This window comes from Pseudonaja textilis, chromosome 6 (genome assembly GCF_049901715.1).
Source record: "Pseudonaja textilis isolate UNSWEBS1 chromosome 6, rPseTex1.2, whole genome shotgun sequence".
Lineage (NCBI taxonomy): Eukaryota > Metazoa > Chordata > Lepidosauria > Squamata > Elapidae > Pseudonaja > Pseudonaja textilis.
Window position 1 is genome coordinate 29,517,476 of NC_141995.1, and position 12,371 is coordinate 29,529,846.

Genomic DNA, 12,371 nt, shown 5'->3' on the forward strand with positions numbered 1-12,371 from the left:
TTTATACGAGAGAGAAAGAGAGAGAGAGAGAGAGAGAGAGAGAGAGAAGTATAGATATATAGAGATATATTCAGCAGGTATGCAAAGTAATTGGGCACACTGGTCATTGTGTTGTTATGGCATCATATTTCTTTGGAGGGGAGGGTGGTACATTTCATCTATTCTTTTGAGTTCAAATGATTAAGTAATCACAGTTGCTAGCAAAAATATGATGCCATATTACCATCTCAAGGATGCAGAAATCAGCTGAGCCAAAATTGAAGCATCCTTTCTCTCCCCCCCTTTCCCTCTCCCTCTCCCTCCCTCTCCCTCCTTCTTTCTTCTCTTTCTCTCTCTTTTCTTAAATAATGATTGTAATAAATGAAGTGCGAGTCTATGCCCACAGCTAATGGAATATCCATGTGGCTCTTTAACTTTGGCTTGAAGATGCCTTGCTAACTATCTTTTAAGGACATGTCCGCATGACATAGTCTTCACCTCATCCATAGCTCAAGATATTTAACATATTTAGCTGATATATAAATTTGTGTTTTTCACCTTTTGACACAAGAATTACTGTATGCATAATTGATGGCCTTTCAGAACAGCAGCTGGCTTCTACTTAGTTCCCACTGGCCCCTGTTGGCTGCTGTAGACACAAACCATCCCTTTCAGACACTAGTGATTTCCCTCCATGATCATTTTAGTTTGGATAGTAGGAGGGTTCAAGCTCTCAGCATCTGCCAGCATGCTATGGAACATAATAGTGGAGCAGGAAGAAATTCTCCTATAGATACCAGAGATTTTTTTCTACTTCAGCTAACAAACTGCCTGTCAGTCTGCCATTTTTATTGTGGTGTAAGAAACAGAAGACTGTTCCCCCCACCACACACCCTACTTCTCCTTGGGGCCAGAACTTGGAGGAGTCAAAATGAGGTGAAAAAGAAGCAGTGAAAGTGGACCCATAATGATGTACTGCTATATTTCTGTCAGATGTATGATTGTGATAATACATTAAAACAAGTCAGGAGCACAAAAGTTTTGAGGAAGAAAGCAAATCAAACTATATTTCCATATTTTAATCAATCATACCACATAGCCAATTAATGGAGGGAGGTGGCAAAATATATAGAGAGGAAACAGAGATATTAGATATTGTTCACAAGGAAATTCTATGAACCAGAAATAGCTAGATTCATAAACAATCTAGAGCATTACAGGAATATTACAACAATTTACTGAAAAATAAGTTATGCATCTGGATGTTTAATTTGGTATATTTTAGTTATGTACTGTATTTTCCTGAAGGATGGGGTTTATTCCCCTCCACTTCTCATTCTCTTTTTTTCTTTCTTTTTCACATGCTCACATCTAAAGAGGAGGGGGAAATAAGTCACCATGCCATACTTAAACCAAGAATCCTTAAAAATGAGTTTTTTTCCCCCTTTAATTTTATTCAAATGTTAGTTCTTTCTGTCTGTTGATTTATTTAAATACATAGGATGTTTGTAGTTATGATTATGGTTGTCACTACAGATTTTTTTCTTTTTAGCATTAATTATTATATGCTTTTTCATTTTCCTCATAGATGGAAGCTTTTTTATGATGATTAAAATTATTATTGTACTGATAAAGACACTTTGTTTTTAGATCATCTGAATATTGGCATTCTAAACAAGACATGAGCTGTAATTTGATCTATATTCCAGAAAATATTATATTTGCATTATGAAACAGAGACAAATAGCACATACATACTACACATTCTCTTTGTTTAAAAAAACTTTATTTTTTTAAGATTAGAAAGTAGGTGTCTAAGGTAAAAACTCAAATGAGGTAAAGTGGTCATGATTTTAATCAAATTATGTCCTAATTTTATAATAAGAACAGATCTTAAATTGTAAAGAAAAGTATCTAATTTTGCTAGTTAATAATGGGGTGGGAGACCAGGCCTGGTGTGAGGAAGGAAGCAGACTGGGATGCTGGCTGGGAATAGGAGTAGGAGAAATTGCAGGAGACAAGGGAAAACCAAGGGAAGGCAGGAATTGGTATTAGTAGGGCTACCATCAATTTCACTGAGGAGGAGACAAAATCCAAGTCATCCTTCAATGATTCTGACTGTCCCACCATATTTTGGAGTCCAAACAGCTCCCAGTAATTAATGAATTTCATATCCTCTTTCACCAGTCAGATCCTGCTAGTTTCTCTGCTGGAACATCTTTGCCAAGTTTGGGAACTTTCTTTTAATACTGTGTTAGTTAATAATATAATCATATAAATTAATAATGCATATATTTAAATACAGGGTTTATATGATCCGTTCAAGTAAAATGTGTTATTTTATATAACAATTTTGTATTTTTTGACCAAAGCAATAGTTGCTAAGGATTTTAATTTGTTTTTTATTTTATTTTTATCCATTAACATATTGGAACAAGATACTCAGATTTGTTTTGAACTTTTTAAAATACCTCAGTCATTTATTAATTTAGTTGATAAATGTGATATTAGTTCAATTATAGTTTATGATGTCATTCATCTTAGGGTGAAATATTCCTGTTAGCAAATGATGATATTTTAATATTTCATTGTTAAATGTGAAAATTTGTTTTTTGTTCTTCTTTAAGTCTACCCAATAAAACATTGTTTGACTTCTTGTAAATGCTTTCTCAGAATTTAATATAGAGATCTTAGTAAGTGATTCAAATAAGGTCATGGCATTTCTATGGGGTGGGAGAGTGAATAGAAAAAAAGTTTTCCCTTGACAGCTTTCTCCACCGCTTTTCTCTTCTTAGGGATACAATGTATCTTTCGGGCAATAAACAATTCCGTTCCAGGGTTTTAGAGGTTGTTATTTTCCCGGCTCAGCTAGCACTTTCACTTCTGAATCTTCTTTCTCCTTCTTCCTCCAGCACAATCTTTTCCAGCTGCCGGCTTCTATGTGGCGGCCATTGCTGACCGCCACTCCACCGCCTTGAGAAAAGGAGGTTGAGCTGAGTGGGGAGGGGGTCTGCGACACTCCCAAACCCCTTCCCAGATCCTCCCTATCTTCGGCTGCCTCTACAGGGCAGCCTTAGCCTCCAGATCCATCAGGATCGGAGGCACCAAGATGGCTAGCACAGCAGGGATCACGGAGAAATGCGAATCCCTGCTGTCACCGAAGCCTGGCAACCCGGAAAACTGATGACTATTCCTTATATATTGCATCTCCATATTATATTGATAGATTATGCCTGCCTCATAGAAATGGAAGTGGATATTTGCTTCTAGTCAAACAAACTGCTGAAGAAAAACTTAAAAGCTGGGAAAAATTAGGGTTGGTCTTATAAATTAGATTGATAAAGGGAATGGGAAGCAGGGTGGACAATTGAAAAGAAAGCAATGACAATTTGCTTCTACATATTTGTCAAGAACACATCATGCATGTACTCAGTGGTGGGCTGCTACCTGGTTGGACCGGTTTGGCAAACCAATAGTTGTAATCACTGGCTGGGCACTCCCACCCGCCCCTGCGCTATCCTTTCCATATATAACTAACATTCTGGTTCACTCCCCTGGCCACGCTGCCCAGCTGAATTCTGTGCAACGCCTGCTGTACTCACTAGAGTTGTCAGCATTGATTAGCTACATGTTTGAAGTTGCTTTTCAGCCCTGAAGCTCTCACAACCAACGGACTAGTTGTTAACATAAGTGCAGCCCACTTCTGCATGCACTCCTCCATTATGTTCAGAAAAGAATAGTTCCATATATTGCTGCTCAGCATAGCTTTCCCTTTGACATTGTGAATATGTAAAGAGATATCCAGTTTTTGTGCATTTTTCCACTTTGGGATATTAGGTTGATTGGATGGGTTAAAAAAAAGATAAAAGTACAAGAAAGAATTGATGTCATTTATTTTAAAATCCGCAGAAGTGTGGTGCTATAGCATTGACTTTAGATCAGAGAGGTAATTGCGAACAGCAGGAAAAAGTCTCACAAATAAACTTCAGCTCTAGATTTGATTTACAATGTGCTAATAAATGTGAACATAGTGGCTGCTATTAAAGAAAATAATCTGGAGGGATTTCTAAAAATATGAGCTTCTGTAAAGCAATTTCCTTCAGGGTACATAAATCATAGCTTCTAAGGGGGCTATTTTCCAGGCTTTTCCAGTTAGTTAATATCTAGTAACTAGCACAGACTTGTTATTTGTAACCAGACTTTAGTTTTTAAAACAACAGGTTGTTTTTTTCCTAATATATAATGTAGCATGTATTTGGGTGAATATTTCATCATACCACAAGTGAAGGTAACACTATATAGATATATACCTATATGATAGAACATTATAAGATATTAATTTTTAAACATACATAGTTGGAATAGGTTATGATCATAGCACATTAAACAATGTATGTATTGTTCTATAGTCTTGCATATAAAACTGTAAAGACAGATAATATGATTATTACCAAAATGACAAAGATTGAAAGTAATAAATCACAATAAATCACTTGCATAAAGTAGAAGATCAGAAGCTCAAGAAGATTTGGAAATGCCTAACTATGCACTTTACTATAATTTGATATAATTGGAATTATAAAGTCAGTTGAAAGGTCAGTGACATCTGCAGCAAGCCATAATGGTCCAATAATTATGATACAGAGATAATAATGTCTTAAATACAAATCCTACCCTTACATAGCTCTCTCCTGTGATATCTGGTTGGCAGTACTTCTGCCATCCTAACATGATGCACATTTTAACATTTTTAACATTTATCCCACTTGGCTTCCAGAAGATATCCATGGAAAGTGGATATTTAATAGATGTGCCTACAGATTAAAAATCATGACCCATAACAAAGAACATTGGTTGGCCTTCATAGTCAAACCCAAATGAAGGGAATTCATGTTCACATATGGGCTGCAAAATTGTTATAAAATCTCAACACGGTTATTTGCTCAGTTAATTTGTTATTTATTTATATAGATTCATATCTACATAATAATTTCCTTTCAAGAACCTCATTTAGAAGACTCCACCTTGCCAGGTTAGTAGTAAATGAGGAAAATATTTAATAATCCGACAGTTTGGCTTTAATAGATCATACATAATTGTATCCAATTCTGAAATATTGGATATGTCATGTCATATTTAAAAAGACCCAAGGTGCTTCAACAAAATACGGAGTGAAGGATCTGAATAATCATGCCAATGTAGTATTTCAGTTTTTTCTTTTTAATAAATTTACAGACATTTCTATTTTTTTTCACTTTGTCATTATGGGGTCCTGAGTGTGGATTAATAAGAAAAAAATAATTTCAACAACTGCAGCATAACAAAATTGGTAAAAGTGAAGGGGGATACTTTCTGAATGCACTGTATATCTCCTCTTTCAGCTCATTGGAGGGTTAGAAATAATTAAATATCTTCTTAATACTGTAAACTAAGTTTCCATTCACAGATTTTAGAACTCCCTTAAGCTAACTAAATAGAAAATACTGAAGAGCTTCCATGGCTTTATAAAACAACTCAAGGAATTTATGTGGAAATAGGAATCTCTAATTGAAAATTCTTGTTCCTTCTTGTACTGTAATGCAATTCCCCAAGGTTCCTTGTAAGAGAGGGTTCTTTTTTTTTTAAGACTGATTAAAGCTACTCTAATGTATACTGAAACATATATACTAGGATCATTATTTAAGGTGTTCTAATAGCATGCTGTCTTTTTAGAAAGTCCTCTGGGAATGTTTCATTGTATATTGATGAGGCATACTGAGTTGCAAAAGATAGTTGCTCGCATAAGCCCAATCTTTAGATGTCCAACCTACTGACTAACTGGTAAAACTTTTGGTGTGTGTGTGTGTGTGTGTGTGTGTGTGTGTGTGTGTGTGTAGCAGAACGTAATTAAATAACTTGTATGATCAGCAACACTAATAACATTTAAAATTTGTATCTGTAAGACTAAAGGCCCTTTCACATGAAAAGGTAGTATTATGGATCCCTACAATGACATAGAGCTTCTGCATGGTGAAATTATTAATTTCAGAAGTTGTGCTCTAATGATAATAATAATGCATCTCTTCTCTAGTTGCATAGCAGTAATTTCCTGTTCCAATTCATAAGATTTCTCTTTCTCTTATGAAGATGGGTACCATATTACCTTGGTAATATTTCCCTCTTAATTCTGCTTCCTCTGCTTACCTGTACTTCCATATTGTGAAGGCTTTTGTTTGTCTGCAGTTTGTCCCCCCCCCCCGATAAAAAAAGGAGGGACAAGAGCACTAGCATCCAAACTTCACCCCTTTCAGTGTACATGTGATATCACAGCACTTAAATAAAAGAAGTGGTCATGCTTTTTTGTCAGTCTCACTCTTTGCTATCACCCTGTGAAAGAGTCCTGCCCCCACAAAAAGGAATTCCAGCTAGCTGCCAGTTTTAGCACTTCCCCTTAGTAGGACAAATAAAACACTGAGTAGTTCAAGTAAATCACCGCACAGTTGTATAAAAATGTCTCTGACAATTTAAAAGACAATGCCAATGACCATTAGAAAAGGTCTTAGAAGTTGATTAATAAGTAATTGCTTCTCCAAATTAAATAATGTATTCTTAATATTTTCATTTTCCCTCTAAATTTGACAAATTTAGTAACAGTTGTTAGATAACTTTATGGTAATGCCATGAATTAACACAGTAAATTATTTCAAATTATTTCAAACTTTGCAATAAGAATAGTAACATTGTTTTCTAGGTAGAGAAAGTGATAAAAGGTAATAGGAGATTGATTTAATCCAAAATAGTGATGGTGGGACAGGTATTAAAAGTGTCATACCACAACATTTTGGGTGATGCACTAGCATTCATCAACACCCAAGGCAACTATTATAAAGCACATCTCATTTTCACCTAATTTTGGAAATTGCATGAGAATGGGTTGTTCCTTGAATAGCCTGCAGACAATTTGAAAATTGTGCAAGATTGAGGCATGCTTTTGTGTGATATTTAGAGGCTGCTAGACATTTGAAGACAGAAGAACAACCATAGCACAAGAGAAGTGAGCAACAACGGTGCCCACACTTGTGGCAGAACATTTTGTGCCTGCCAACCACTTGCAGATACACCATGGACAGCCCACAACTTGTTAGATGGCAAGGTCCTCTTCAAACACGATGGATGAACATTGTTTAGAGGCTGCAGAGGCCATAGAAAAGCATTATCTGAAGCTGCTTCCAGAACAAAGTCCTTGTGTGACCCATAGCAGCCTCAGGTTTTAGGGACCTGCAGGGGTCTGTCAAGAGAAATAAAGTATGAAAGTATGTGATGTATAGCAGATCTTGGGGAGCACTGGGCCATGGGGCAATCACATCAGGAACAGCAGGCATTAGTCTTTTTGAGTGACAGTGCTGGTGCTAGGGCTGAAGTCAAGTCCTGGGCCTGAGTGTCACCATAGAGGGTGGCCTAAATGCGGGGTAAATAGAGAATTAGTATTCTTTTGTTTGTGGAGTGGGGGTGGGGAATGACAAACTAGCAGACATGAGTTAGGCATTTTCAAAATTTTGATATGTTGAGCCCAAAAGCTTCATCATTAATGTTCTAAATGCAATGAAGACTAAGATCAATATTAGTCTTTGCACAAAAAAATATATCATGCTGTAACTTGCATATGTTAATATAAATATAGTTGTTCTTATTTTAACTTTGTTTGGCAGTCAGAAGGGCTTTCTACTGCTAACCAGCAATTGTCAGCTATGCCATAGCCAATATAGATGCTTGATTCATTTATTTTTGAACATGTTAATTCATGCTCTTTGTTCCTATTATTCTTACATTCTGAAAGATCATTAAATCTCTCTGATGTCTTTCATATAAGCCTGACATCACTTCTAATTATGTGTTCAGCTTGGGAAAAAAAAAAACTTTTTAAATTGTAATCTATTCTTTTTTCAAGAATTATACTTCTTGTGGTTTACTCTGGCTTGTTTAGATCCTTTCTTTTTTTTTAACTGAAGGAATGAATTATTATAATGCTTCAAATTATAAAAATATGTATGTATTACTGCAATCTGCCCTACAGCTATTTCTTGAGCCACACAATCTTAGTTATAACTCTATATTTTCACCTGAAATTTAAGTTAGATATAACTATTTCTTAGCGTGTCTCTTGTGTATTCATTGATTGCGTTCACTTTTCATTTTTCTTTGTTTTGAAATTAGAAAATAAGATGAAATCACGATCTACTAGCCATCTTTCTATATATATAGCGTTATATGTTTAGTGTAATTCTACACCACTTCATTATAATTGTCTTTAAAGAAATGTATCCTTTTAAAAATAATAAAGAATGGCAACATAGTTAAATGGAAACATAAACTGAGATTTGTTTTAATGTATTAGAAATCATAAATACCCTGTTTCTCCAACAATACGGCCTCCCCCAATAGGAAGTCCCAGCATGTTTTATAGGCATGAAATGAAATTAAGCCCCTCCCCCAAATTAAGGCCTATATTAAAACATGCGAAATGGGGGGAATGGTGGGGCGGGCTTGCTGTTGGGAAGTACTTTTGTTGCACACCCGGATATGGTGCTGCCTGCGTTGACCCTGATACAAAGTGCCCCACCAACACCGAGGTCAACATCCAAGCCGTCGCCGCCTCCCCGCCCGAAGATGCAAGGGGGGGAATTAAGTCATCCCTGAAAAGACGGCCTAGCCATTTTTTCGGGGCTCAAAAAAAAAAAAAAAAAAGACCCGGCCTTATGGTATGAGAAACACAGTAGTTATTTTGTCTTTAGTACTTAGCCTGGCAATCAAAGGTTTGAACATCCTCTAAATAGCATGTTGGGCCATTTAGATACATTTAAAGAACACACTGTTCAGCATCCTATAGAAAGCCAAAGGATGATGCAATAAATATAGTTATTTATTCAACATATGGTATATTATACACGGATTAGCAGTATATATTATTTTACCTAGATTAGCAAAACCCAATAAAATATAAATGTTAAAAAGATCTATGTTCAAATACCAATGTCTAGGCCATTTAATCATGTAGTGCAGCATCTTTATATTAAACTAATCAGATATTTTTTCTGTATTTTCTCACTAGTGCATTTTACCTTCATAAAGCTCGTGATGCTATATGATTCAGATCAGCAGGCAGCAAGTCAGAATGGTTTTAATACATCTGTTTATAATCCTCATGAATTATAAACCCTGGGTCTGGCATTAACTTACGGGTGTGGCAGCTCTTAACCCATACAGGGACACAGTATTCTGCTGTTGGAGTAGACCAACCCTAATACTGATAACCATAGTGTGGCAGCTGAAGCTCCCCATTTAGTTGCACATAATTTCTGAACTATATTGTTCCTACTACTGTTTTTTGCTGATGTATTCTCTTAAAGACAGGGGTGTCAAACTCAAGGCCTGTCCTAGAAACAGTGAAAGACTGGCCCATGGCACCTTGGCCTGGCCCAGGCCAACTGGGCATTGATCTGCAACATTGATCTGCAACCATCCAGGATGAACCGCGGCCAATGGGAAAATGACCTGATTGGACCATGTGATGCCTATGTGGATGCAGGGAAGGAACTTTGACTTTACTTTGGGTGGGGAAAACCCGGGGCTTTCAGATTCAGCTTTTCCCAGATGTGCCAATATGACATCTCTAATAAATTCAAGCTTTGAAGAAAATGCCAGCCTCAGAGTTTTGATTCCATTAAGGGTGTTACTCGGAACCCTGACATATAGTTTTACTAATTTATGAAAGATGTAATTCTTCTTATAAAAGTAACTAATGGAAAATTAGATTAGCTGTAGTGTTACAAATACAATACTACTGGTAGTGCCAAAAGAAAAAAATCCCAAATTTCCTTAAAGGCCTTATGTACCTTCTCATGGATTGTGCCTATGACCATTCTTTATGTAATGAGCTTCTACATTCCTAACCCCCAGGAGATTTGCTCAGGAATTAAATTGCCTAATCTCAAAGTTTATATGAAACTGATACAGGCTATTTATGTTGTATCTTTGGAGTAAATTGTTTCAGCTTATACAATTAAAATCCTCTCTGCTTTCTCTCTCTATCTCTCCCCCACTACAACACCCTATTTTGTCTACATATGAAAACTTTATCCTGCCTTTTTCAAAAAAGCAAGGGCAATGACAAATATAGAAATTAGTTTTCTCGCTGTGGATGATTCCTAGTGCAGTCCGTCAAAAATTATGTATAGGTATTTTAGAAACAAGGTAATGTCAAACTAGAAGGCTAGGATATAAGCCCACCTGCCTCCATAAATTGTGGATAAGTAAGAGAAAAGAACTTATTCTCATCTGCAGAGATTTTTAGTTTCCCTGAGAAAAAATGGCTGGTCTTCTGTTCACTGTTACATCTTGATTAAATAACTCCTATTTTATGTATTCTGATTCCTGTTTCACAGTTATCCCATAATGTTTTTCCATGACTTTATTTAAGCATTTGAAGATATGAAGAACAAGGATGCTTTTGACAAGAAGAATCTGATAAATGAAAATTGGTAGCAGCGGAAACCTCTGAGCAGTTCCGAGTAATTATAATTTATTAAAATTGGAGGTCATCCAAAATAACAGGAAAATAGTACTCATTATATTATCTTTTTCTTTTTAATTTTCCTACCATTTTTTCTGTAAATCTAGGCTTTTTTTTCTGAAAAGAAAAACAGCACAAATAATGAGAAAAGATGGGAAGATTAGACAGAAAATGATATCTAACCTTTCATAAAATACAGTATATGAGGCAAGTGATTGCACATTAAAACTTGTCTGAAAACCTTGCATCATTTCTTCACACAACAAGGATACCTTCCATCAATCACACTGGATTTCATTCTCTGCTGTTACCTTGAGATTTTCAGAACAATGATTCAAGAATGATTAAATATAGCAGAAACATCTTGCATTAATCCTCTGAATAAATTCTTAATTAAGGCTATTTAATACTAATCAGATTTAGAAAAATTAATTAATATTTTTGTTTGTTTACAACTTTTCAGAATTAGATTTGTTTTTGGGGAAGGGTACATTTAATGGAATATTAAGATGGAACCCTAAAGACAATTTTAGATATCACTGTGATGCCACACATTCAATAATCACATTAGTTGATGTGTTATGGGAGTAGCCTTTAGGAATGGCCCATACCATATTCAAACTTCTACTCAAAGTTTCAAAAATGTGATCTAGAAACCAATAACAACACATTTTGATGCACTGTTGTTCCAGGTTGCCAAACTTTGTAAGGAATCCCATCACATTTTGAAACTGGAAGGAATTCTTACCTTTGAACTCCATTACCATCTAAGAATGGATTAGACAGGATAAGGAGATTACATGAAGTAGGGAAGCCCTTCAGATATTTGCTCCTAATGGCATACTTAAAAATGGAGCAAAACTGGGTTTTTGAATTTCTGAGTTTTAGGGCTGAATTATATTATAAATTAAATGAATAAATCTGCAGAGATAGTCAGTGGTCTCGGTAACTACATTTTATTTCAATTCGATGTATATATTATGTATTATATGGTTATTTTTAGTGCTAATATATAGAGTTGTCTTGATGACTAAGTTGGCATACAAGGTCATCTGCATTGGCCATCCACTAATGCCCAAACCCATAGAAAGACTTTTATATTTAATGAAAACCTTTAAATACAACTTGAAACTGTTATTATTCTTCCTATGCTTGGTTACAACTATTGCCATCTGTTTACTATTAGTTCTTTTCCTTTTATCCCTATTTTATACTTAGCCCTTCCAAAAACATAGCCATATTTTTTCCTTCTTTGGTTACAATTGACATTGTTCTCTCCCTTCTCATTTTTGTTCGTCATTTCTTCATTACTGTAACTGGCAATAATTATTAGAATCTTCAGTAATTACTATGGCATTAGTTGATCAATTACATCACTGTCAAATTGAATTGTGAAAGATAACTGAATGAACAGAGTAGTAAAGAAGATGACAATAATAATAATGAAAAAAAAGATTCAGCTAAATTAAAGACACTCTCCAGCAGAGCTTCCATTTCATTTCACCCATGCAATTTTTTTGGCAGCAATATACATTGCTGCTTTTTGTGTTTTGACCTCTTAATCTGAACCTTGCCCTAAGTTTACATTTCATATATCACATGACTGGATAAGCCTCAGCTTCTGAGATTAGTTAAGGTCTGCTGTATATATTTCAAAGAATAGAATATTGATATGTAGAATAGTTTAAACAATAAATATTGTCTACTATATCAATTATTTTATATCCTGTTCTCCCACAAAATCTTACTTTGGATAGATGATGGATGAGGCAAGTTGGATGGACTCAGTTACAATGGTTAGTGACTTGGGCCTCAAAACCCTGATTAGGAACATATTGTCTGT